Source organism: Dermacentor albipictus, chromosome 1, assembly GCF_038994185.2.
Source record: "Dermacentor albipictus isolate Rhodes 1998 colony chromosome 1, USDA_Dalb.pri_finalv2, whole genome shotgun sequence".
In the NCBI taxonomy this organism is placed as follows: Eukaryota; Metazoa; Arthropoda; class Arachnida; order Ixodida; family Ixodidae; genus Dermacentor; species Dermacentor albipictus.
The window spans coordinates 487,438,846-487,461,922 of NC_091821.1; the positions used below are offsets into that span (position 1 = coordinate 487,438,846).

Sequence of the window (23,077 nt, forward strand, 5' to 3'; positions counted from 1 at the left end):
ACGGATTCCCTGTGGTTCTTTCACCCGTACCTCATTCATGGTACACTAGTGTTTTTTGTTCTCCACCCGCGTTGTAAGAAAGCCACCACTGTCCAGATTGAACCCGTGACCTCGTTCCCAACAGCACAATGCCATAGCCACTGAGCTGCACCACCGGGTGCGCACGAAAATTGCTGAGTGGGGCCGTCCATCACATTCCAACTCCATTCCGAAGATTGGAGATGCCCCTTCCTTTCATTCGCTTTAACTGTTTGGAATTTCCCCTCCTGGAGTGGCTGAGCTAATCCATTCCAGAATTGTTCATTGTTGGGCTTGTTGGTTTTCCATAATTGAAGTAGAAACTTAGCGCGATAAAAATCACAGAGGCAAGCAAGGTGGACAAAGACAAGCGCTACACCCACAACTGTTTATTGGAAGCACAGAATCGCACATATATATTGTTACAAGGAGAAAATATATGTAGTTACAATAGATACAGTTACAAGGGCGCAGCTCGTGACCAGGTTAACACCATCAGCCGATCTTCGGGACACTTCAATCAACTCTTCACATGCCACCGTCATTTTGTCCACAGCGGCACAAACTTGTAGGTGACATCAACCCCGGTGGCAGAAGCATCGCCTCGATGCTTTTTAGGCTGGTGAATCAGCATGCGAGTTATAGGGCTTGAGTCGCCGAACGTGCTCGATATCAATTCTCGGTGGGGCAGAAGACGTCGAAGTCACAGGTGATATCTCATATGTGAAGCTGGTGACTAAACGAAGAACTCTGTATCGCCCGACCTATCGCGGCAGCAGTTTTTCGCAGATGCCGATGCGACGGAAGGATAACCAAAGCAGGACATGTGACCCAGGGCTGAAACGAGCGTCCCGACGACGACTGTCGCAGCGATGCTTTTGGATAGTTTGAGACACCAGCAAACAACCACGGGCAATGCGACGTGCTGTGACCGCGCGAACAATGGCCTCGTGAGCGTAGAACGTGGTACCGTAGGCATCGGAAGAGAGCAGCGAGTCAAGAGGCAGGAGTAGGTTACGGCCATATAGCAGATAGAACGGAGAATAACCAGTAATATCGTGACGCCACGAATTGTATGCAAACGTCACGAAGAGTAAGGAGCAGTCCCAATCCCGGTGATCATCGGACACGTACATGGAGAGCATGTCCGTGAGTGTAAGGATGAGACGCTCAGTAAGTCAGTTTGTCTGTGGGTGGTCAGCCGTCATAAACGTGTGGGACGTTGAGAAAGAGCGAAGACGGTCGTCGACAACTTTAGAAAGAAAACAGCGGCCTCTATCACTCAGTAACTGACGTGGGGCACCATGATGTAGGATAACCTAATGGAGGAGAAAATAAGCCACATCAGTTGCACAGCTCGTAGGGAGGGCCCGCGTTATGGCATAACGCGTGGTATATTCCGTCACATGGCCACTCACTTGTTGCCCGAGGATGAAGTTGGAAATGGGAAAAGGATGTGCAGGCCGACGCGAAAAAATGGCTCACTAGGGATATCTATAGGCTGAAGGTGCCCAACGGGAGACAATGAAGGTTTCCTGCGGCGTTGGCAAAGTTCACAGGCAGCGGCGTAGCTTCGAACCCAGCGATATAGCCCAGGCCAGAAAAATCGCCTGCGGACACGGTGGTATGTACGGGAGACACCCAAGTCACCAGCGGTGGGCAGACCATGTAACTGCGAGGAAATTGTCGAACGCAGATGCCGGGGTGCGACGAGAAGCAGTTCAGCATCATGTGGATGCAGATTGGGTCGGTATAAAGTCCTGTCCTGGAGAACAAACATATGGAGGGAAACGTCCTCTTGCTCCGAGGTAAGGCGTTCGATGATGGATCGCGAATATTGGTCACGACCCTGCTCGTAGGCGATGCGTGAGAAGTCGGAGATTGACAAGACGCAGGTATCTGTATCGGTTTCGGTGCCACCGGGTGGGTCGACAGGATAGCGGGACAGGCCGTCGGCGTCCCGCTAGATTGTAGATTCGGCGCCCAGATTTCGATAGACTCCGATAGAGTCGGCGCCCAGATTTGTAAGAAAAGGAAATGGTGTACTAATGCAGACGTAAAGCCCAGCGGCCAAGACGGCCTATCGGGTCTCCGAGAGACGATAGCCAACATAAAGCATGATGATCTGTCACGACGGTGAAATGTTGACCGAACAGGTAAAGGCGGAACTTAGCAACATACCAAAGAAGGCCTTCTTCTGTTATGTTCTGTTATGGAGTAGTTGCCTTCTGGTTCTGAAAGAAGTCGGCTAGCAAATACGATCACGCGATTGGTGTTCCGCTGTCACTGGGACAAGATAGCGCCAATGCCTGGGCCGCTGGCATCAGTGCGAATTTCAGCTTAGGCATGCGGATCAAAATGACCCACCACGGGTGGATTGATAAGATGACTGATGAGGGTGAAAAATGCTACAGCCTCGTCGACCCCCCCCCCCCCAAAAAAAAAGGAAAGTAGCGTTATTTTTGAGGAGGTCTGTGAGAGGACGAGCGATTTCGGCAAAGTTCCGCATACATCGTCGAAAATAGGAACACAGCGCTAGGAAACTTCGGACATCGGTAGAAGAACGCGGAAGAGGAAATTCACCGACGGCACGAACTTCATTAGGATCAGGCTGGATGCCAGCAGCGTCACCCAAGTGACCAACTACTCGTATTTGGCGGTGGCCGAAATGGCATTTTGCGGAGTTTAGTTATAGGCCAGCTCATCGAAAAACAGCAAGGATAGCTGAGAGTTTGTGAAAGTGGCTCTCAAACGTCGGTGAAACAACAATGCCATCATCAAGGTAGCAGAGGCATCTGGTCCATTTGAACCCACGCAGAATGGAGTTAATCATGCGCTCGAAGGGAGCAGGGGCATTACACAGTCCGAAAGGCATCACTTTAATTTGGTAGATACCGTCTTCATACCTTGCTGGTGAAGCAGCGCACAGACACGGACACAGTGAAGACGAACAGGAAAAGACGACACTCGCTGCACTCGCAACTATTTTATTTCAGAACACATACTTCATGTTTATATACCTGCGCACCCTCAGGCATCAAAGCAAATCAAGGCAAGATTAAAGGCTTTTTTTATTTTTTTAAGTCATTTGCCCACGCATACTCGGGCGTCAAAGACATGGCGCTTATCTATCATGGTGTGCAATCTTATCGTGATTTGTTGCAACCCTAACAACCATTTTTATTACACATTTTCTTTTCTCTTCTTTTTAGTGTACTTCCAAAAAGGCAACCTCACCATGGCTTAGATGTACAGATGACTGACTGATACAACCCTCTCCCCTCTTGTGAATATGAAAGGCTTCGATTATTTCCCTGGTTAGCTGATCCTTATGGTGTGAAAAAACTGTGGTATCATTGTAAAGTGGCCAGCACCCATGTTGTGAGCAGTTCCCCTTAATATGGGAATGAATGTTTCCCCCCAGTGACCTTTTGTGCTCCAAAAGTCTCGTGTTTACACACCGACCTGTTTGGCCGATGTATACTTTCCCACACGATATGGGCAAACAGTAGACTACAGATGACCTGCACTCGACAAGTTTTTCTTTATACTTGACTGTGCACTTACGAACATTTACTTTTACTTTTGTAGAAACTCTACAATCCAGTCCGGCAAATATTTTTCCGAGTTTGTTAGGCGCTGAAAAAACTACTCGTAGACCATATCTGCCACCTACGTTTTTTAAGTTTTGCGCAATTTTCTGTGCATATGGTAGCGACACAATTTTTTGCTGTCAGTCTCTTGTCTGTCGCGCTCTTTCTGATAGCCATTGCGCACATAACGAATCAACTTATACGCTGATGTACAGAGTACATGTTTTTCATATCCTGCATTCTTTAGTCTGATAACCTGTTGGCTGAAAGTTTCTTTTATTTTTTCCGGGCAAGACTTAGTTAAGGCCGCCCTCAGGCACGAGAAAGCTATGCCACTTTTTACAATTTTAGAGTGTCCCGAATTATAACTAAGCAAGGGTTTTTCTGATCGTGGATTGTATGACCAGCAAACGTGGTCCGGTGTGGAAGTTAACGCCAAATCTAAAAACTGTAGCTTGCCATTCTTCGGCAACTCAACAGTGAAAGCCAGTCCTTGGCTGTTGTCCTTGAACACTTTTAAGACTTCATTCACTCTTACGTCCAAAACACCATGTTCGACTATAACCAAAATATCGTCCACAAAGCGGAACACTTTTACCGCTAGGTCCTTAAGGTTTGCAACTATCGCTTTGTCGATACTACCTAAAAAAATTGTGCTAAGTACCGGAGCTACCTATACCGGACTTTTGTCTGTACATAGCATTATTCTACATTACAAAGGTGGACTCAAGGTAAAATGTTAATAGTTCAAGAAATGTATTAACTGATACGCAACATTTGCTGACAAATTCCATCTCGTCGTTGTCTTCCGTTATACAGTGCCTAACACTCGATAATAAGGGACCATGCGGAATATTGTAATACAAATTCTGTACATCTATGCTGAAGAATTCACATAGTCCGGGGTTATACGTGCTTAAGTACGTTACTAGCGTTTCAGAGTTTGGTAAAACGAACGGATCAGTAACTATCAAGCCATTAAGGTGGTTTTGAAGGAATGAAAATACAACCAACTGCCACGAGTCCCTTTCTGATACTATGGCTCTGAACGGAACGTCAACCTTATGTGTTTTTGCCACGAAAAACAATTCGAGGTGTAGGTTAGTAGTTAGGTGTGTAGGTGTAGGTGTAGGGTGTCGTCTTTTCCTGTTCGTCTTCACTGTGTCCGTGTCTGTGCACTGCTTCACCAGCAAGGTATGATGATCACTCACCAACTAGCCCAACTTTCCACTTTACTGAGATACCGTCTGGGGTGACGAAGGCGTCTATTCCTAGTCTACTCGTGATCTCGTTCATCCACTGTGATTTGCCAGTAGCCGGAGCGCAAATCAATCGACGAAAAATACCTGGCGCTGTGTAAGCAGTCCAGCGCGTCATCAATACGCGGAAGCGCATACACGTCCTTCTTTGCAATCTTATTAAGGTGACGGTAATCGACACGAAATCTCCAGGTGTTGTCCTGTTTAACCAGAACAATAGGTGTCGCCCACGGACTGCAGGAAGGCCCGATAATATCTTTGGAGAGCATTTTGTCCACCTACCTTTGGATCACCTGGCATTCAGCCGCAGACACACGGTAGGGCCTCTGGTGTATAAGAGGAGTGTCACCAGTGTGGATTGGATGGATGACGACACGGGTTCGACCTAGCGGACGATTTCCGAAATATGAAATGTTTTCAGAGGACATCAGAATGCAGCGAAGGGCGTCGGCGTAAGCAGGTCGTAGATCAGTAGCGATCATAGGCATAAACTTGTTTTTGCGTGAAGTAGGCGGGGCAGAAGCTGTATCAGTGTCGAATCATGGTTCGAGTGTAAGAGCAGCTACTCCACAGCCTCCCAAAGGGGATAGCACAGTGAGAGATACATCCACAGGAAGCATTTGCAGACACGAATGAAAGTTCAGATGAGGAAGCCACGCTCGATTGTTGGCAACAGTTACAATTGAGCTTGGTAGTACTATTTGAGTAGCCAGGAGGACGTCGCAAAGCGGGGACAACACGTAAGGACCAACATGAAGTGGTGGAGAATGCGACATGAGGACGTAAGTCGCAGCATGAGGTTGTAGACGAAGAAATTCAGTAGAACGAAGTAAGGACTTGTGGCCATCGGTCGAGTCGGCAAAGTAATGGGGCAGTTCAAGGCGAAGGGTGCCGGTTGCACAGTCAATAAGTGCTGAATGAGCAGACAGAAAGCCTATTCAAGAATCACTTCGCGCGGACACTCGGCCAGTACAGTGAACAGGACTAACACTGGACGGCCGGTAATAGTAACACGGGCGGCGCACATACCCATCACGGTTGTTGTACTGCCATTAGCTACTCGGATGGTAGGCGACTCGGCAGGTGCCAGGACATTACGGGGACTGCTACGAAGATCTCATCGCATAACCGACACCTGAGCGCCAGTGTCGATGATGGCTGAAAGGGGTACATCATCAACGAAAATTTCATCAATGTTTGGTCGAGCAGCAGGGGTCAGCAGAGGTTTTGCAGTCCGAGTCGTCAATGCAGCCTCACCTCCGGGGGCTGCATTGTTTAGTTTCCCGAGAAGCGGCCCGCGTAGGACGGAAACGAGGGACGTCGAGGTATTGGCAAATGGGATTGACGGCCTTGTGGCGAGGGCGAGCGGCTAGGGGTGTTTGCCCGAGAGGGAAGGCCGCCACGGCATGGTTCTGAAAGGGACGACAGAGGCCGAGGGTCTCGGTCGAAGCGGCGATCAGCATATGGTCGAGGTGAGAAGTGCCAGTGGCTACTACGGCAGCGGCGGGAAATGTGACCGACCCGGGTGCAAGCAAAGCAAATTGGCCTGTCATCCGGTGTTCGCCACTCAGAGATGTTCCGATATCGATTCGGGAACGACTGTGGAGGGGCAGCAGAGGCAATGACAGGAGCGGTAGGGGTGGGACATGGGTGGGCTGCAGATTGAATGTCCATGTTTGCAATTTCTTGGCGGACAACAGCTTGAATAAGCGAGATGGTCATGTTCTCATGCGTATGGGGGCAGTAAGAACTTGGAGCCATAGCCTCAAGTTCGCGATGGATGATCTGTGTGAAGCTTGGCGTTGTAGGCTGATGTGACGCTGGAGGGTCGTTCTGTGACGTTGGAGGGTCGTTGCACAAGGAAGTGGCAGCCGTATTCGGAAGTCGGTGGAAGCGTTGTACGATGCGTTTGCTCTTCGCGTGCTCGAAATTCCGGCATTTCTTAATGATGGACTCGACGGTTGAGCAGTTCCTGCAAAGGAGGTTGAATGCATCGTTCGCGATGCCCTTAAATACGTGTCCGACCTTATCGGCCTCCAGCATGTCCGCGTCCGCTCTACGGCAGACAACAAGAATGTCTTGAATATCCGTGACGTACGATTTGATTGATGTCCGGGCTCGAGACGCTAGCTCATGCTTGGCCTCCATTTGACGTCCCACAGGTCTCCCAAAAAGATCGCGTAGCTTTTCCTTGCAGGAGTCCCTGCTTCCAATTCCAGCTTCATGTCTCTTGAACCATACCTTCGCGGTTCCTCCCACGTAAAATATCACGTTGGCCAGCAAAAGTGTGGCATTCCATTTGTGCTTACCGATGCAGCCATACGACGTCAGCCAGTCTTCGACGTCTACCTTGCCAGTGCCAACGAAGAATCCCGGGTGAAGTAGCTGGGTTAGCACTACTTCCGCTGGTGTCTCAGCAGCGGTGGCAGCATCAGTAGCCGTAACAGCGGAAGTGGTGGGACGCCCGCTACGAAGATCGAGGGCCGGCTTGTGGCGAGATTACCCCGCACGTCTACCAAAATGTTACTGGGATGAAATACATCTATTTGCAATATATACAGTTACAAGGGTGCAGCTCGTGACCAGAGTAACACCATCAGCCGATCTTCGAGGCACCTCAATCTCCTCTTCACCTGTGAAGGTCATTTTATCCACTGCGGCACAAACTCGTACGTGAAAATGTCATCTTGTCACACATGCACATACCAAACGAAAAGAACAGGCAAATGCACATCACAAGGTGGCTGCGCAAGAAGTCTGGAGATACGTTTTCTCGAACGCTAACGTTAGCTTCTTTTTGGCTGCATATGGATTAGGTAGTTCACGACCTCATCGCACGCTGCGATATAAGCGGGACTTCCCTTGTAAATATTCCCTATATGCAAAAAGCCTGCAAGTCTTCCAAAACTGTTTGTATACAAGCCAACGACAAATAAATATATTTCACTAGTGTACATGCTACACGTCAAACTAGATTATTTAGTCACTTTTATGACTAACATACATGCAAAGCTAATCGATGTGTACTGCAGGACCATATTCTTTTTCGTGCCACATCTAGTGGCAAATTCTCAGGCACATTTTCCTCGACATCTCTCTGACCTCCTGTTATCGCTGTTATCGTGCATCCGCGATACTCAATATTCGGATACTCAATAGCATCATCCGAAAAAAGCGTTGTGCACGTTCCAAATTACGTGAACTCGCCTAGGGTGCGTCGTCTTGCGACGTCATTCTTGGCCTCCATAACTGTATCATTGTGCTTGCGTGTTTTGCGAAACCGAATAATTCTTCACATCTACAAGTTGCTTTCTTTAAGCTAACTTGAACCTTCAAGCACGGAAAAGTTTTCGTGTCTTCAGAAGTGTAGAATGGGCACCAAGACTAACGTGTTGTTTATGATTACTTTGGTAGAAGCAGACACACATAATTAGCTACTGAAAGAACTGGTCTGAAAAATACAATATATTGGCTAAGTATAATTAAGACTGAATCGAAAATGTACCAGCATTGAAAAGTCTGCGGTCTCGCTTAAGATTGTTGTGAGGGACGCGAGCCCCGGCTGAACAAGGCAGACAGAAGCGACGCGTACGTCCCTGAAGAACAAATCCCAACTGACTTTACTTTTGGCGTAGTACAACCTCGACAACCCCGTAGCATTCCCATTTCCTGCACGCAATGCGATAATACTTCATCGGTGTTGCAGAATGAGAGAGCGTGTCTTGGCTACGTTTGTAAACTGCGGTGCAGCCATGATGCCGCCACATCACTCGCCCGCTTAATGAGTTAGCGAAGTCTATATAATAAAACTTTTAAATTGTCGTTCAAATGTCCGTAAAACGGAGCATCAAAGGCCTATACAACGGGGCGCCGTGAACCGGCATCAGTTTATTTATTTATTTATTTACAATGACCTTACAGGCCCGCGTAGGAGCATGACGTAAGGGGGGGTATAAACAGAAACAGTACTATATGAGCTAGTGAACATATTATGTAGCAAGTGGCACTTATACATTTCTACTATAAAGCATTCAAACACAAGAGATTCAGCACTTTAAAAAATGTAACTGATGCGCAGTACAAACCACGATGCAGGTGAAAAATATCAATGAAAAGCAATAAGTTTGTGAACAGATTAAAAGGGTGTTTTTGAAAGATGACTGCTGACTTGGTTGCGGAAGGAATCATGGTTTGTTAAGGAAGCGATAGTGTCGGGCAAATCGTTCCACAGAGAAATGGCACGTGGAAGCGCAGAGCTGTTGAAAGTTAATGTGTGACCGAAGATGCGCGAGTAACTGAAATTATTATGGAGGCGTTTTGACATGCGCAAAGGCCTTTCGAGAGGTAGCGGAGACAGCCTATTACCATTAACGTACTTGTGGAACAAACAGAGAAGTGCGATGCAACGGCGAGTTTCAACTGAAATGATGTCATGATTCTGTTTAATTTCAGTTACACTATGAGAATAGTTATAATCGCAAGAAATAAAACGTGCTGCTCTGTTCTGTACGGCTTCTAGCATATTGATTAGATATTTTTGATGAGGCGACCACACAGGACTTGCAAATTCTAGTTGAGGCCGGACAAATGTTGCATATGCAAGCTTCCGGATGCTGGGTGGGGCGTTCTTTAAGTTTCTTCGTAAATACCCCAAAGTTCGTGAGGCTTTGGCGCAAATGGCGGTGATGTGGGATGCCCAGGACAGGTTAGGAGCGAGGTGAACTCCGAGATATTTATATGAAGATGCTTCCGAGACCTGAGAGTAGTTAAGAAAGTAGGTGAATTGAGAATTGACGTGCTTACGGCTAAAAGTGATAACGTTACATTTATATTCGTTAATAGGCATTTGCCAGGTACTACACCAATAAGAAACATTCTTGAGGTCATTTTGAAGTGCGATGTGGTCGTCGATAGAATTAATGGTGCGGTAAATTATGCAATCGTCAGCAAAAAGACGGTTGGAAGAAGATATGTTAGTAGGCAGGTCGTTGATGTATATTAGAAATAGTAAGGGTCCTAAAACACTGCCTTGTGGAACACCGGAAGTCACATAGCAAGGGGGTGAGTAGCAACTGTTAACAACTGTGAACTGCTGGCGAAGTGACAAAAAATTCCGTAGCCAAGAAAGAGTTACCGAATCTAGCTGGAGTGAAGATAATTTCGAGATTAGACGACAATGAGCGACACGGTCAAAGGCTTTTGAGTAATCAAGAAATATGCAATCGGTTTGTTTGTTGTTATTCATGCTAAAATGTAGGTCGGTTGTAAGTTCAAATAGCTGTGAATCGCATGAAAACCCTTTCCTGAAGCCATGTTGGTTAGTAAAAAAGAAATTATTTGACTCAAGGTGGCTGTAGACATGAGAAGCGATGATATGCTCAAGTAATTTACAAGAAATGCAAGTTAAGGAGATAGGACGGTAGTTACCAGGCGAATTTCTATCTCCCGCCTTAAATACAGGCACTACCTTAGCAATTTTCCAGTCAGAAGGGAGGCGACCGGATGATAATGATTGTCGGAATATGTGAAGTAATATTTGGCTAGAAACGGAGACAGTGTTTTTTAGTATTTTGGAGCTAATGTTATCAATACCGGCAGATGTAGATAATTTGAGGTTTGTAATTAGACGCGATATACCTTCGACGGTGATGTTAATACGTTCCATGTAAGGGTAGTCGGGTTCAGGGATAAGGGGTACAGTGGACTGATCCTCCGTCGTAAATACTGATGAAAAAAAATTGTTAAAAGCGACAGGGCACTCGTGGTCAGCTAGAGGTACGTTGTTGGCTCCGTGCAGGGAAATGCGAGTGGAGCCATTGTCCGGTGAAATTGTTTTCCAAAACCTTTTTGGGTCCGATTTGAGGAGTGAGGGTAGATCACGGTTGTGATATTTATCTTTGGCAGCAGATATAGCAGAGCAGTAAGTTTTTAAAAAGTTTTTGTACTCAACCCAAGCTGTCGGGTTTTGCTTGGCTTTCTGGTATAAGCGTTTTTTTCCTATTTTTTAGCCTATAAAGGTATTTGTTGAACCATTGGTTAGTCCTGCTATTAGATATGGTAATCAATGGAACATACTTGTCAATTAGCGAAGAAATTTTATGTTTGATAGAGTCCAGTTTTCATCAACGGGACGTGCAGAAAAAGAGGGCATAAATTCTTGGCGGAAGAACATTTCAAGATCGGAATTCATATCTTTATAGTTACCTTTATTATAGTTTCTTATTTTCTTGGATGTAAAGCTGACATCTTCAAGAGGTATGTAAAGAGGTATTTGTAATAATTTGTGATCACTGAATCCATCGAGGGTGAGTATTTGTCCGACTGTATCAGGAGTAGAGGTAAGCATTAAGTCTAACAAATTTTGACCACGAGTGGGTTCGTTAATGACCTGAAATAAATTAAAATCTAAAGCTAAGTTAATGAAGTCCATAGAATTACGGCAGGGAGAAAACAAGGAAGACCAATCAATAAGGGGATAATTAAAATCTCCAAAAATGTACATGTAATCAGAAGGAAATAGCTCCACAGCTGTGGCTATACTATTGCGAAATTCACCCACGAAGGAATGGCGAAAGTCAGGTCATCGATAACACACACCAATAAGTACCTTAGTCGATGATGATGAGCATGCGCACCAAACAATTTCGAGATCAGATTTCGAATCAATTAGAAAGGAAGAAAACTTTTTCTTTATGCCTAGCAGGACGCCTCCTCCCCTTTTAGTTCCACGATCATGGCGGTAAACATTGTAAGAGTTGTTATCAGGAAATATTTCCGTATCATTAATTTCAGGGGTAAGCCAAGTTTCTGTTAGGACAACGATATCAGAGTTACTATCGTCAAGAAAAGAACAAAATTGGTCACGTTTCGGAAGCAAGCTTTTAATGTTTGTAAATGAAACAGATAAAGAAAGAGGTAACCGAGACTGCTTGGTGTAAGTTTGACAGGAGTTGTGAGTAGTGCGTGAAGTCGACCTACGGTTTAGCTATCTTGGTGATTTCATGACCGTGTCTGACGCAGGGTCATACACATAATATATGCCGCCCACGCGCAGTCTATCAACATTAAGCTTGAAAGGAACATTTAAAGCCTTGCCGTACTCACGCAACTTTTTCCTGGCGATACGCGTCTGGAGCGAAAAGTCCTCCCGAACAGCATAATCAGTGCCCTTAAATTTTTTACCTAATCCTATAACGTTATCTTTGTCTTTAAAGTGTATGAACTTTACAATGATAGGCCTAATTTTATCTTGCTGATGTCGTCCAAGGTGGTGGGCACGTTCAATCTGGGAAGGCACAATGGTAATACCCAGAATTTCCGAACACAAGTCGATAACATTTTTCTCGGAAGTCGACCATGTCTCTGCAGGGTCATCAAGGATGCCAAAAAAAGTAAATTGGATAGGCGTTGCCGGTTTTCAGCGTCGTCACAGCGCGATTCTATTTTCTTTAGCTGTAGTGCGACGCTGTCTGGTACGGATGGTGGTGGGACTGCAGAGGCATGGGCGCTTTTTACGTTAACTATATCTACTTCAACGGCCCGAATCCTGGCTGACAATTGCTTCAGTTCAACGTCGACCGACGCCCTCCACTGATTCATAACCTGAAGCTCGCTGCGAATGTCTACTTATCCGGATTCGATTCTCTGGACGGTTGCTAATACAGTAGCCAAAACAGCATCATTGTCCGGGCCAGGGTTGGACTCAATATCACCCGAAAGCATTACTAACAAGTGTCTGAGACAAGAGAACACATAGTTTTTGCCACTTGCTAGCATGTCTGACAAGTCGCAGGGGCACGACACCACGAACAGGCAGTGGTTCGATGTCTTTAGACAAGAACACCGTTTAAGGTAACTAACATGGAAGAGTATAAATGGTAAGGGCTCCATTCTAGTCGCGGTGTCGTGCCCCAGCGCGCAGTCGGTGGGCAGCAGCTTATGTAGGGCGCGCTCCTTGCTGATAGCGACGCCGGTCCCGGTATCACATAGATGTTGCCAGCCAATTAGCTGCGCCGGGTCCAGAATTGGCGGTAGCGTCCAGTGATGGGGAGGCGCTGCCCCCGTGACTTGCCCACGGGAAAGCATGTTCATTACAGGTGCAGGAACAGCAACGCCGAGCAGCATGGCAGCCTGGAAGAGTATAAATGGTAAAGGCTCCATTCTAGTCGCGGTGTCGTGCCCCAGCGCGCAGTCGGTGGGCAGCAGCTTATGTAGGGCGCGCTCCTTGCTGATAGCGATGCCAGTCCCGGTATCACATAGATGTTGCCAGCCGGTTAGCTGCACCGGGTCCAGAATTGGCGGTAGCGTCCAGTGATGGGGAGGCGCTGCCCCCGTGACTTGCCCACGGGAAAGCATGTTCATTACCGGTGCAGGAACAGCAACGCCGAGCAGCATGGCAGCCTGGAAGAGTATAAATGGTAAGGGCTCCATTCTAGTCGCGGTGTCGTGCCCCCTCGCTGCGAATTGCGTGTTTATTGTGTATGGTACGTGTGTGTGCTGGATGCTTAGAGTGTCTACACTGTTGTAGCCTTAGCGGGTGGTGCCATAAATGCAGGGGCAGGCGTAATGGGGTCTGCGTCCTCAATTTGCGCCGCGTTCAGCCCATCCAGTGCCACTACTTCGCGGCGAGCACGCTCGTCGATCGTGACCTCGAAGTAGACCTCGGAACGGGCCGTCGTACGGAAGTACTGCGTCGTGGCTCACGTCCACATGAGCGCGTGAAGAGAGTTCTTATGGTACGTGCACCACGCGTGGCGCTGCCCGCCGCGAGAAGGTAGCGCGAAGGTTGCTCGTTACATCTCTTAATCAGAGCGCGTCGCCTGCGCTGCCCGTGTAAGTGTCCTGAGGTCTCCCCGTGAAAAATTCTCCTGGAAGGCGGAGTGCCATTCCGTAGACCATTTAGGCCATGCCTTAACCGATGTCTGTCATGGCGGCTACCTGTATTCCAAAGAGAGTGAGTGGCAGTGACTCCATTCAGCTGAGCTCTTCTGTGGCAGCGAGCGCAGGCTTCAGCAGGCGGTGAAAGTGCTACACCATGCCGTTGCTAATGGTGAGGTAGGAGCTTGTTCTTATGTAAGAAGTACCGATAAAACGCGTGATGCTGGCAAAAAGTTACGATTCGAACCGGCTGCCATGGTGCTTCGTCATTGTAGACGATGTACCGAAACGACTAACCCAATGGTGCAGAAAGGCGCGGGAAGTAGTGCGAGCGGTAATGTTTACAATAGGTATGGCCACGGCGTCACGGGCGAACCTGTTGATGCAGCTCAACAATTAGTTATTTCCTTAGTACGGCGGAAGCGGTCCGGCAATTTCAAGATGCACATGGCCGAAGCGTGCGTCGGGAGAGAGAGAGAGAGAGACTCTTTATTAGCAAAACAGAGAATTTTGCAGGCGCGTATACAACCGTTGGCATGCTACTCTGTATAGGGATGGGAAGTGGGATTAAAAGATTTCAGAAGAGAGTGCAAGAAAAAGATAAAAATAAATATGAAATGTGGAAGTGGACTTGATAATGATAGTTACAGGTGACATGGCGGGTAAATTTAGGCTTTCGTATATGAAATGTAGAACTTTTAAAACATTCCCATTAGAACAATTCCTGACAGGTGTTTGAACAATAAATCCAAAACCCACCACTGTTTTGAAGGGCCGGGCTTTGAACCTCGGATGCTGGGTAATGTTAAAGGATCGTGGCAAAAGATGTCCGTTTGTTCCTAAAAAAATTGTATCTCGTCGCGGTTCGCGGGGCATGTTGGTAATATGTGCTCCATTGTTTCTGAGTTGCCACAGTTATCACAATAGGGGTTAGCGGTAAGCGTCAGGAGGCGCGAACGTTGCCAACGGAGTCACAGCATGACGATGGATTTTGGCGCGCTCGCACGGCATGCATCCTCTTACCAAGCAGCGAACATCGCGATTTATTACCTGGCCAGAAAAACCTTGCTGTGAGTACCTTTTTGAGTAGCTTTCGTTCCTGGATGGGATAGTTTGTGTACAGAGAGGAAGACACAGGGACGTAGGTTGTGGAGCAAGAATGGGCGCGGGTTGGCGGTGGACGTGTTGCAGCAAAAATGGTCGCCTGATCAAGGAATCTGCACTCATTGCAGCTTGACAGTCGCTTTTGTCGTTATCAGGCTCTTTAGCGCTCCGTCTTCACGCTCGGACGCCGCCAGGGTATCTAAATCAATTCCTTCTGGAGCGTGGACAGCATTTATGGCGCTTCGCAAAGCGTCGTCTGCCACGATGTTGCCTCTCCCCTTTACGTGGCGCATGCCTGTCGTGAAATGGGGGATGCATGCGAGTTTGCGAAGTTCACGGGCCGTGTGCGGGCCACCTTCCGAGCTTGTAGGGCGCAGAGCGTGAGGAACACGACCGCGGCTGAAGAAGGCAGACAGAACCGACGCGTGCGTCCCACAGGAACAAGCCACAACTGACTATTTTTTGCCATAGTCAAAACTCGGAAGCTCGGTAGCGTAGCCTCACACCATTTACACTTCCAGATGACGCTTCAGCAATCCTGAAAAATGGAAGAGGGCGTTTAAACAGCGTTGTCATACTGCGGTGTGGTCGTAGCGCCACCACAATATCGACACTTAGGGCCCGTACATGGTCGCTCCGCCCGTCCGTTCCGCCCTCGTCCGGTCGCGTGCGGAAGCCCGAAAGGCGGAAGGTGTCGCAAAATTTGATGCACGCTCAATCCGCACGAGCGGAACGCACGCGCACTCCTATTGGGCGACGCGGCCTGTTGACAGCTGGCAACCGTTCGGCGGAGCAAAGGTGTTCTAGGTTGGCAACGACCTTTGACAGCAGACGACACTGGCATATTTTTGCAGATCTGATTTCAAGTTTCCGCGTTCTGGTGAAAATGCGACTCTACGCTGCCACATTCTGTTCTGCAGCCGTATGTGTTGGCACCGTCATCTTTCTTCAAAACATTGCACAGTCGTCTTATCTGCGTTACCTTTTACAGATGTATTGCAATCGCATCACGTCGCAGTACGCGACATATTCTCAGATGATTATTTTCAGTGCGTGCTGCCTTGGCTGGTTGAACAAAACCTCTCTAATTATCCAACGTGCTGCGTTCTGCGTCACGCGAAACTGATAGTGTCGCCGGAAGCGCGGTGGCGCGGTTTCTGTAGTGCTAGTGAGAGCTTGCAAGAATACGGAACACACGCACATCTGTCGCGGAATGCATTTGCGTAGGTCGCCAAGACGCACCTTTTTACCACTGAGCACGCGTGTGAGGCTCCGAGTACAGCTTGCTGATACGCTTGCTCGTGCTTCTTTTTTTTTTCACTCTGCCAATTTTAAGAGAGTGCTTAAAGCAGTTGGATTCATGGAATGCCTTTTCCTTAAATTATTTGCTCAGCGATGACTGAAGTTCTCACCGTGTGCAAAAAAAAAGTTATGCATAAGTGGTTAACTTCATGCAGCAAGGAATTGAAGGTTAAGCAGTGAATGTACAATTCATTATGACTGGCTTAAAACAATATGTATGTATAGCGGTGACCTTATGCAGATATATGCATACTCATGAGATATGTTTCCAAGGGGAGTACTTATTTGAAAGCATATAATTTACATTGCTGATAAGAAAACTTATTTTGAGTGAAATCAAACAATTGCATTCTTTCTTGCCAGCCTGGCTACCCAATATGTTGCCACCTTACTACTTAACATACCTAAATTAACATTTCAACAATATACAAACATTACCAAAGCGCACAAAATTAAGCAGTACCTTGACAGGCATGCTCCCTCTCTCACCCATGGCACCAAACAAGGATGTTCGACTTGAGATTGTTTGATACTGTCGGCATCATACATGCGTGTTCTATTTTGATTGCTCTACATATAAAAAATAAGCTCTAATCAGGTTAAATGAGTTAGTTGGGCATGAGCTGCATGTTGTTTATTTATGTAGTAACAACCTTGCTAGCTCATGCACAGCCATATTTTAGGAAAATGAAAAATGCATAGCATAACAAATAGCTGGCCAGTGCCTGTATTTATTTGAAAGCAAACCGACATTATCAAGTGTAGCTTAGCAGTGAGTTCAGTGACCTCTTGTGGTGTGAAAAGGTTGATGTAGTTAGTAGTTTTGTGTTTGTCTTTCTTACTTAGTTGCTGTTTTAACATGCACATGACAATGAAATGAAGGTGCGTAGGGCAGATGACAGGGCCACACAAAAAGCAAGGAAACATTCATTGTAATTTTTTTATTTCCATAACAAACCAGCGAATAGTTCCTTAGGTTCAGTTTTGTGAATAATGCACAAGGTGTTCTGCGTAAAACTGACAGATTGTAGTGCTGTATTACCTATTCACTATTTGGGTGGCCAAATGAACGATACTCCCATTAGCACTGTGAGAGCACAGAAATTTGCAGTCAAGAGGCCGTAGTGGCCCAGCCTCTGTGCCAAATGTAAAATTGTTCCAAAAGAAAACATGCATACTGGTTAATTGGGTATGCATTCACATCTACTATTCAAATCCACACATCACAAGTAATCTTTCATTCCTTGGCACATTTCTCCCCATTGTACAGACTTTGTTTCAGCGCTCTGTGTGTGCAGTAATATAACTTGGTAAATCAAAGCTGCGGTTATTCAGTACACTGAAAGCAACTTTGCATGTGGGTTAGATAATATAATGCTCCCACATATGGGTCAGCTTAGTATTATCAGCCGCTTTGTTTACTAGTTCACTGTTACGCCTGAACTATACGGTGCCACTGGACAATGCTGTATCCCTGCAGGCACGCTAGAACAGCTTGGATATGCACAAACAACCCTTTACATCGCACTTAAATTAAGGTGGTGTAGATTTGCTGTCACAATGTACTTGTAAGCATAACTGCCGAGCATTCAAAAAAGTGTTTGAAATGTAAGGGTGGATGCTCAGGTTTGCAGGTGTGACGTTTTACATTTATAGTGCAAGGACACACCGATGAACAGGAAGGATACCACACAAATCCTCGTGTTGTGACCTCGGAGTCACAATGCAAGTAGTTTTCAGTGGTTTTTAGCTATAAACATGTGAAGAAATCTGTAAATTCAAAACTGTATTAAGTAAACTGAGACACCATGAAAAGCAACATAACACTAAGGCGTACACATTTTTTTGTCACATCAGCTCTTTGCGATGCAGGTCAAATATGTATACAAGCTATTTGTAGGAAGTAGGAAGCCTATCCAATATAAACAAGAAACTTGCAGGCAAGTAATGTGAATAAGAGAACAATTATCAAACATGGTTAGCTTAGTGAGGCCCAAAATACTCAGTCGGGTAACTATTAATAGCGGTAGTCGAGGGCACGCTTGAAAGGCACCATTAGCAGTCTGCACGTCAAAGCGCAGTCAAGTCGTCGCCACTGTTGGTGAAATGGCAGCACTCAATGCGAAAATGACAGCCACTGTTGGCAGCTTGCATGCAAACACACATTCATGTGGTGGCATTGTTTATTTTGGTTACCTGGCCCAGGCAAGTAATGCGAATAAGAGAACAATTATCAAACATGGTTAGCTTAGTGAGGCCCAAAATACTCAGTCGGGTAACTATTAATAGCGGTAGTCGAGGGCACGCTTGAAAGGCACCATTAGCAGTCTGCACGTCAAAGCGCAGTCAAGTCGTCGCCACTGTTGGTGAAATGGCAGCACTCAATGCGAAAATGACAGCCACTGTTGGTAGCTTGCATGCAAACACACATTCATGTGGTGGCATTGTTTATTTTGGTTACCTGGCCCAGGCAAGTAATGCGAATAGGAGAACAATTATCAAACATCATTAGCTTAGTAAGGCCCAAAATACTCAGTCGGGTAACTATTAATAGCAGTAGTCGAGGGCATGCTTGAAAGGCACCATTAGCAGTCTGCACGTCAAAGCGCAGTCAAGTCGTCGCCACTGTTGGTGAAACGGCAGCACTCAATGCGAAAATGACAGCCACTGTTGGCAGCTTGCATGCAAACACACAATCATGTGGTGGCATTGTTTATTTTGGTTACCTGGCCAAGGCAAGTAATACGAATAGGAGAACAATTATCAAACATCATTTGCTTAGTTAGGCCCAAAATACTCAGTCGGGTAACTATTAACAGCAGTAGTCGAGGGCATGCTTGAAAGGCACCATTAGCAGTCTGCATGTCAAAGCGCAGTCAAGTCGCCGCCACTGTTGGTGAAATGACAGCAGTCAACGCGAAAATGACAGCCACTGTTGGCAGCTTGCATGCAAACACACATTCATGTGGTGGCATTGTTTATTTTGGTTACCTGGCCCAGGCAAGCAATGCGAATAGGAGAACAATTATCAAACATCATTAGCTTAGTTAGGCCCAAAATACTCAGTCGGGCAACTATTAATAGCAGTAGTCGAGGGCACGCTTGAAATGCACCATTAGCAGTCTGCACGTCAAATCACAGTCATGTCGCAGCCATTGTTGTATTTGTTTATCTGACGGCAAGTAACACCAATGTAAGCACAATTATTCACCCTGAATAGCTTTGCTAGCATTGTTTGTACTAAAAAACTCTGAGTGAAGTTGAATGTGTTTTATTGAGGCAATTATTTAATTCACAAGCCATCGGCATAGCGATCGACGGCCAGGTTCAAACAATGACATTTGTGAAGTAATAAATGGTGAAAGTTGCAGAAGCTATCAGTGCACTGCTTTGCTGGGCTCCATTTACATAAAATGTCTTTGCAACGACGAAAGCATCAGACAGGAAATGACACCCCACTGCACAATGTTATTCGTGTTGAAACTTTTTGCCGTCATATGTGATGGGCAGCGAAACCATCCGTTTACTAAGACTGATTGCATGAAAAATGCAACAGCATAGCAAGGTGTAGTTTCACAATATGGCACCCTTTCATGTGCACTTCTGGCGAGCTGCCACATGCACTGATGCATAAAGATGAACAGAGGTAAGAGGCTAAGTTGCTGTGCAACTCCCATGACGCTTTTAAGAAAATCTATCTCTAAACCTTTCTGTTTTCATAGGCGATGAAAATCTGTTTTGAGCAAGTTGGCTAATCACACTGCAGCAACAACACAAGAAGCAAGGACAGAAAACACAGCGAGTAGGCAGATTGAGAAGACGAGGTAGACCAGTGAGAAAGGTTTTCATGAGATGGAAGAGGCCTGCCCTGCCGTTTACATGAATTAGTGCTTTGAATGAGATTGGTTTATGAAAATGTGTAATGACTTTCCTGGAAGAAAACTAGCAAAAGCAAATGCTAATATAATATAAAAGGACAGAAATAATGGTAAGGGCAAGCACGCATGGAAACAGGCACGTATTCACACACAAATGCGAGAACTAAGAAAAACTCCAACGTAAAGAAATCTGGGAAATAGAAAAAAAATTGACAAACGCAAGAAAACATACATTTACAAACAGACGCGGATCGAGGTATTATAGGAGCGGGTTCACAAGCTGCTGTGCTTACTTTCTCATATGTTTTCTTTTTTAACCGTTGTCTTAATACTGTCTCGGGAAATTTTAATTGCATTCATGACATTAGTGCTCTCAGGCGCGTCCACATTTCACGACAGCGCTGAACGTCTTGACGTATACAACTATAATGTTGTTCCCTAATTTCCCCCCACCGATAGAAGCATCTTTAACCGTGCAGTAACAACTTTTGAAACAAACGATAGATGTACGAAGCAGAAAAGGCCGGTGTGATAGGGCTTCTCTATCGGGCTACTACATAAGAAAACGCAATCGGCAACACTTATGCTCAGCTCACTTCTGAGCACACGAACATCGCGTAGTATGACCACTTCTACACCCAGTAACGCTGCAACACATCGCAGCAGCAGCAGCCGTTATGAAGTGCGTTTGCGCACAACAAGTATCAATACGCACATATATATCACGATTTGTAGCTCGCAAACGCACTTCATAACGGCAAGAGCACAGCTCGAACGTCGCGGTCACCACGGCGCATCGCAGCCGGCAAAACGGCTCATACGCAGTATAGCACACGCAAAATGGCAGCGATAACTAGGCGATAAAAACTTATCGCTACTGATCGTATCGTTACTTCTGAAAGTTGCGAAGGGCTGGCGTTCACCACACCGCGGCAACGATCCGCATACACAGAGCAGAAACCAAACGTGTACGCTGGGTGCGCCAATCGGCCGCTACTTATTTCGCCACGCCTTGAACGTGTGTGCTGCTCAGAATGCACGTGTATGTGATGGAGTTCTCGTCTGCGACGCACACGCGAAGCATGGTACAAGAAATCACGAAGTCGACGGCAAATATTTCTTCCGACGCTCTCGTAAACACAACACACACTTCCTGCGCTCCGTCTGTTTCTGTTGGCGATCGCACGCACTGATGAGGTCTGGAAGGGTACACCGGCTTGCTTCTTCCGATGGCTATCTCCGTGGGTGCCACATATCTCGGGTAAAAATCACAAAAAGGAGAAAAAAATAGACTGTTTCTGACGCGGCTGTAGCCTAGGCCTTGCGTCCCCGCTTCGCTTCGCTTCGAGCACGCGCCATGTTTGCTGTGACGACAGCCGAACCGTCCGCCTCGGACCAGCCAATGAGAGACGAGCAGGCGGCCGGACGGGAAACTTGCGTCCGCTCCTCGCTCGCCAGTAGAGAGCCTTCCGGCCGCGGCCGGACGAGGGCGGAACGGACGTGCGGAGCGACCATGTACGGGCCCTTAGCACTCCAGCACTTCGTGCCTATTCACTTTCAACTCCATTCCAGAATCGCGGGCTGCGACTGCGTTCTGATTCCATTCATTCCGCAATAATTGCAACTGCGCAGTTGCCACTTCACGACTCTTGTGTCAACGCCATAGTTTTCATTCGTTCAGCACGCATAACATTTAGCAGGGCTCCGCCCGCTGTATAATGACTACGGTTCGACTACAACGAAGACGACAGTGGTTTAGTTGCAGAAAAGTGATTCGTGATTACTGTGCATTGCAACATCAAGTCACACACAGGAAACAAAAAACATGACGTAAAGCAGTACATAACACATGACTCGACTTGTCTAGCTGCTGTGTTGTATTTTCAGGCTGTACGCGACGACGGCAGCGGCCTCATACCGACGATAGCGCACAGACTAGAACATCCGGACACGAAGACCCTATTGGCTGTCAATATCTTATCAGATCTTATCTCTTTGAAACGATTACAAATTCGGCCTTGTGTGTACGACAAACTGCAAGAGAAACCCAAGAAACATGGACGAGTGAAACGCATAAGTGGCCCCTTCCGTCTGTCCCTGTTTTTGTGCTTCACTTGCAGCGCTTATCTCCACGTTTTTATGAACTTCTCTATGAGAAGTCGAACAAGTTGAACAAATAGAAGAAGTCCTTGAAGCGTGTTAAGCTACTGAGTTATAGGACAGGGACATACTACAAAATGCATGATCGAACTCGCTTTGCTAGGACAGGTCAGCTTTGATCAGTAAAACGAAAAGATCCTGCCGATTAAACTAGAGAAAGCAGGAAGTTAATATGTTTTCATTAACTTTTCGTTCATCTTAAAACGAGAAGTTAGCATGTTTACGCGAAGCGTACAGTGTCAGGTATTTCCAGAGTGCTGTGCCGGCTTCTAGGATTATAAATACTCTGAATCCCCGTTCATTCGTAAAACCATAGGTCTTTCTTTCCCGAAACATTGTAAGACGAGATAAAGTGAAAGGCCTGTGGCAGGATTCAAATGTGATCACCTCTCTCGTTAGATTGAGAAAGTGATGTTAAATGCGTAGTGAAGCAAATAAAGCAGACGACGCCATATTATAGGATGCAATCAATCTGAGGCGCCAACTAAAAGGTCTCAACAGCCAGAAGTATTTTGTGCAAGCACGACATGCAAGAGTTTCCTGCACTTCAGTGGTCGCGCAGTGCTGGCCCTCCCCTTTTTCTGTACCGAAGGTGCTTTGATTCTTTATAAGAGATTTCTACACACTTATAGCACGCACGTCACAGTGATCACATGAGATCTGAACTACGTGGTGTGTTCATGCAGTTTATGAGCATGAACTCAGAGCCGAACTAAATTTTCAACAAAGGGACTTGTATTTGTCATTGTACCAAATGGTTTCCTTGACAGCCTTCATCTCACTCTCTCCACCTAAAGGGGAAGAATGGCCTTGACCAAAACACGCACATACCTAGTGAAGGATGAGGCGAGTCAGAAATGTTCAAAGAGTGGGGTGGAGGACGGTT

The 23,077-nt window shown here is 46.5% G+C and overlaps 1 protein-coding gene and 1 long non-coding RNA gene across 2 annotated transcripts in view; one reads left to right on the forward strand and one right to left on the reverse strand.

The window, feature by feature from the left end:
- LOC135912650 (uncharacterized) overlaps positions 1 to 23,077 on the reverse strand; it is a 150,139-nt gene that overhangs the window by 59,775 nt on the left and 67,287 nt on the right. The window lies entirely within an intron of this gene.
- The window catches only part of LOC135912688 (uncharacterized), a 37,551-nt gene continuing 27,497 nt past the window's right edge, over positions 13,024 to 23,077 (forward strand). The window contains exon 1 of the long non-coding RNA XR_010567751.1: positions 13,024 to 13,287. This is a non-coding gene — a long non-coding RNA (uncharacterized lncRNA). The remainder of the gene's footprint in view (positions 13,288 to 23,077) is intronic.